Below are 5506 nucleotides of genomic sequence, written 5' to 3'. Positions count from 1 at the left end.
CCTGTTCTGCGCTGGCGAGGACAGGAACTGTGGTCATTGCCTTCGTACCGCGTGAGGCGGAGGGGATGCTGACTTTGGTGGGCGTTTCGCTGTCCCTAGGACGCTTGCTGGGCCAGGTGGTCGTAGACGCCGAATTTTCAGCAACCTTTTCGGTGAATGCGATGACCGTGGAAGTCAATTTGGTGATTTCATTCTGCATCGTCTTCACAGCATCAGCAATCTCCGAATTGCCCTCATCATGTCCCTTGGCAATGAGACGGAAGTGACCGTTCAGGAATAACTTCGCGCAGTCATCGCACATCCAAAACGCATTATTAGGACGTTGTCCCAGAGCGTCTTTCAACGGGATATCCACCTTGGCGCAAATCATATGGAAGCTGGCCCCGCAAAATCCTTGGCATATGATGCGCTCAGAGTCCGAGACCTTTTTCTGGCACTGTTTGCAGCCCATTTTGAGCAACCCCACTCAGGGTGACTTCAAGTTGGACAGTGTGTAGCTGGATGTAAACAAGTGATGACGTCCAGCTAGCTGTATTGTTCGCAGTGCTTGTGTGGGGGCTCCTGCCCGGTTGCACAGTTAGAGGTTGGTGCTGCCGTGCAGTGGAATCAGGGAACCGATGGGATTGTTGTCGTGGTCAATACTCCGGAACCGACTATCACTTCACGAGTACTCCACAATACCGTGCGGAATTGGTGATTCGCGAACAGATTGAACGAACCGGACTTTGAAAACGACGCGTAAAACAAGGTAATATTACTGTTTGAAGTGTACGTAGAATAAAGAATACTTCACAATGGTTTGTTTATGCAATGTGTAAACCTCATTATCTTGCTAAAAATTATAAGCTGATAAAACAACTAACATTAATCACTTGAAAAAAAATGGACGCCAAAACGATCACGATCACGATCATTCCTGCAAAACAACCACGCGGGCCCCGCTGCCTGCACATGATTGATGCAGCAAAAGCAATTACTGGACAAAATCCTTTTTTTTTTTATTTGCACTCGTTAATACTAAAATGCGCTTACCTTGTGTTTATTATTTTTTTTTTTAGTTTTCCTCTGTGCATAAAGGGTTTCTTTCGCCTTCAAAACCTTTTTTTTTTACTCCTCGTCGCCATTTGTAAGGTCCGGAACATTCCCGTTTTGCACAATCACTCACTCAATCACGCACGCATCCGTCTTCTGCCGCTGCTCGTTGCATTCTCTCCGCACAAAGGGAGAGCCGCCCTTCAAGTGGGGCCGCGCAGCTTCTTTGTTCTTCGTTTTGTGTCGTCCTTCGTATGCTTGACAATGTGGGGTAACTTGTGTTAATTAGAAACATCAAATTGTCCGCTAGCCGTGTTCGGACCCTACAATCATGATTTTTGAAGTGGCGCTATCTAGGCGGATGATGCACACCCTAGCTCTTTTCAACGTATCTTGGTTTAAACACAGAGAACAGATCTACATCTTGGTTCTAACTTGTGTGTAAACTAAAAAAAATGCGTTGCATACAATCTTGCATCAAAGAAATTAAAGTGTGCAGGATACGCTTGGCGGCGCCACCGTCGCGGCTGAGAATACTTGACTTTACAATTAAAAAGGCTCAATAATTTCGAAAGAAAATAAATGTTAATCTCGTTTAAATATAAAATTCACTTCTGTATAATTCCAGTTGACTAAAAATAATACAAAAATGCATTAACATTAACGAAAACATAACAGAAAATTCATTCAAAAAAATTCTCTGTGGATGAAGTCTGCGGTTAGTTTTTCAATTCCTATTTTAAACTTATTTGGCTGACTATGGATATTATTCATATAAAAAACGCAAAACTAGTATTGTTATGTTCCCCCGTACTCAATTTTCTGAAAACATTTCATTATTGCTGTAAAATTAATGATAAAATTACATAGGCCTCTTAAAAAAGTTAACAACATGCGGGATCGATTAAGCCCTTTGCGTTTTATCGCCTTTGTAAACATTGGCGTGTTTCATTTTCCATTTGGCCCTATGTCAAACGGCCAAACACAACTTCAGGATTTGTTTTTGTTGTGCTTTTGTTTTTTGGCCTTGCAGGCCAAACCAAAACAAATTGAGATTTCGTGTTAGGGCTTTTTCACCAAAGTCATTTTTTTCTCGTTTTACGTATTTTTTTTTTTAATTATTTACAAACCGGTAGTGTGGCAGGCTTACAATGTGGGGAAGAAGGCTCTGACGATGCGGTTCGGGCAAAAAAAGGCGGACGAGATTTAGTTTGTGTCCGTTGATAAGCTGTTCTTCGGGAAGCAGATTCCGGTCAAGGAGTGCATGGAGGACAAGTTCTTCGAGGAGATTGAGAAGCTGGACTTTGAGAATGATCCGGAATCGCAGCGGCTGTACATTAACAACTGGGTGGAGAACACGACGCACGGGGAGATTACGGACCTGCTGATTCCGGGCTCGATCACGAAGAACACAAAGCTGGCGATCGCCAATGCTGCCTACTTCAAGGTGGGTTTGAATAACTTTGATTGAGTTACAGTGGCTAATTGAAACGATCGTTTGTAGGGAACCTGGCAGAGCAAATTCAAGCCCGAGGAGACCAAGAAGGAGATCTTTTACGTTTCGAACGAGCGCCAGGAGTTTGTCGACATGATGCACGTCGAGGGAACCTTCAACCATGGTGAGTAATCTACAATCAACAACTGTGCTGTCAAATACCTAACCGGTTCGTCCCTCCACCAGCCGCCAACGAGAAGCTCGGCTGCCACATCCTGGAGCCAAGACGAAGCGTTCCGCGTTTCGATGTTCGTGTTCCTACCCCCCACCGAATCCAACGCACTGACAAACTCCTTGCCCGCCTCACCTCGTCGCCGAACATCCTCTGCGGGGCAATAACGAGGGCAATATTTTCGCGTCCCGTGGACATGAAGACCGTACTGGGCCGAGGCATGGGCAAGCTATTCGAAAATTCGGCCAACTTCTCCGGCTTCTCGAAGAAAGTCCAGGTCGGCGAAGTGCTGGTAAAGTTCAAGATCACCGTCAACGAGGAGGGCGCGACGGTGGCATCCGCGACAGTCGAGTTCAGCTTCCGATCGTCGCGACTTGACGATCCAGCCATGTTTCACTGTAACCATCCGTTCATCTTCGTCATCTAGGACTACACCACGCAGGCCGAGCTGTTCAACGAAGTTTACCACCAGCCAGAGTGATTTTTGAAGCCGGAACGACCCCAGAAGATGACTTAGCTGGAAACCAAGGATGAAAGCTTCGAGGGAAGTACCGCGTTCGATGAGTTTTTGGTCATGATTACGTGGGGAAATTGCTTGACCGTCTTGGTGCACACCAACGGGAGATTCCTTCAGAACGCGTTTCGGTCGAAAACGTGTCGTATTATTGGGATTGGGATTTTTCGTAATGAATATAACAAATGTGAACGGGATTTCTGAATAAAATAAAATCAAATTTTTCAGTTGATTGGTTTAGTTTATATGAGTAAAACTACGCCCCGCACTTTTGTTGAATATTTGATTATCACGAAAACGCTACCCTGCTGTTCCAGTAACCAAAGTACGTCGCGGAAGAGTTCCACCTGAATAAAACATTCGAGTGGTTGATCGGTGATGCCAATAACAAACTGTCTGGAACCATGTCCAAAGACAGCGGGGAAGAACGAACAATGAACAGGTGTTTGCAAGAAGCAGGAACCGGTCGTGGACTCAAGGGAACCAGAAGTAGATTTAGTTCCGTTCCAAATGGATTTTGCTGAGTGCTTGAAATATTTAGACAAGCTCGTCGATTCGTGGGTGATAATCACGTTTGAGTTAAAGTTTAGCAATGTCTGCCGGAACAACGACGGGAAGCATTCGTCAGTTATGCGGCCGGATAGCAAGCAGGAATGTCTGCTTAAGGGTTTCGACCTGGACAGCCGTAAACCGGAACAGTGGATCGGAGATTCCTAGCTTTTTCTAAATAAATAAATAAACAATTTTAGTTATTGCTATATAAACTGCTTTATTTAGGACCGCATCAATGATCAATAAAAGATTCTTCAAAACTGCTAGTTCGGCTCACTCACGTATTTGAGCAAACTCTTCAAAACGGCAAGCTTTCTTGAGAAAGTTCAATCGGCTGATCTGTGACCGTTGGCATGTCCGGCAATTCTGAATCGAAAGTCTTCAGCACGAGGATCAATTTTGTAAAAATAAAACTACTCCAGGTGCTTGCTAAACCAAGATTGGCTCGCCTTGATCATTCAGTTTTGGTCGATTGTACCGGCAACTAAAGTTTTTAACCGCTCCAGCTTGATCACATCCACGGCACCCACGTCGTCATCCAGCAGGAACCGTCTCCGCTCAAAAAAGTCCAACTGCTTCTCCTTCTCCTCACTATTCTTCCCTCTTCCTCCTCCGTACACTTATCGTACACCTCACTCCTATTCTTGGTCTGCTCACGATGCTTCTGCTTGACCCACTCGATTTCCTTCTCCGTGTCCGAACCGGACAATTCGTACGTCGGTGGCTGTTCCGCGTCCTCCATGATCGCCACATCGTCCAGATCGTAATGCGCCATTGCTTCCTCGTCCGTTCCCTTACCGGGAGAGGGATCTTTCACCGGACAACCCCGTTTGAGCGGATCCTGTTTTGGCCGGCGCGCTTCGTCCACTATTTCATCCGCCGAGTCCGAGCGCTCCGCATCGTCCGAATAGAGGGCGAACTCGCATGGCCAGCGCCTGATTCCGTAGGTTCCGGATTTTGAGTCCCGCTAATCACGAGCACCACCTTTTCAAACAAATCGTTTATTGACTTGTACGTCACCGGCTTTCGCTTCCGCTCTTCATCTTCTTCCTGATCTTGATCCTTGTCCAACTTTGGCTTCTTGATGTCGGATGTTCTGTCCCGACTGGCAGAGCTCTTCTTCTCCGACGAAGTTTCCGGTTCGTCAAAGAAAAAGTTCTTGAACTTGGTCGCCGACGTTGCTCGCGTTCCTCCTTGGCGTCCTTTTCACGATGCTTCCGGGCACGATCTTCGGTCAACTTGTGATCCAGCTATTTATTGATTGATTGATTGCAAGAGTGAAAAGGCATTACCAACATCAATAGAATCTTGATGACACAAGTCTTGAGGGGAAGGAATTGACCAGAAATGCCCGATTTTTCAAATTTTCAGCTAAAATTGAAGTTTTGAAGCAAAAGACCAATGTTGGTTTCGTTTTTGTTTGCAAACAACATCGTGTTTGTCCCTGGGACTAACACGATTCCAAAACAAAACAACCCAGTTTCCACATTGGACCTTAGCAGCACAGGTCTATCAGGATTTTAAAAACAAACAAGGTATCATTGACATTGGCCTTTTGGAAAATATATTTTTTTTCATACAAAAATCGAACTTTTAATACTTTTTTCGATATGTTGCGATAGATTATGACACTAAGCATCGTTTGCAGAGAAAATGTGGTTTGTTTACATTTTCGACTTAGGGCCTTTTACATTGTTTTGCTTGAAATATAAAATTCACTTCTGTATAATTCCAGTTGACT

General features: G+C 45.0%; 1 pseudogene; it reads left to right on the top strand.

Moving 5' to 3' along the window:
- The first annotated feature begins 882 nt into the window (after nucleotides 1-882).
- LOC120427637 (serine protease inhibitor 88Ea-like) lies at nucleotides 883-3445 on the top strand (annotated as a pseudogene).
- Nucleotides 3446-5506: the final 2061 nt, after the last annotated feature.

This window comes from Culex pipiens, chromosome 1 (genome assembly GCF_016801865.2).
Source record: "Culex pipiens pallens isolate TS chromosome 1, TS_CPP_V2, whole genome shotgun sequence".
NCBI lineage: Eukaryota > Metazoa > Arthropoda > Insecta > Diptera > Culicidae > Culex > Culex pipiens.
This window is presented reverse-complemented; position numbering and strand designations above follow the sequence as displayed.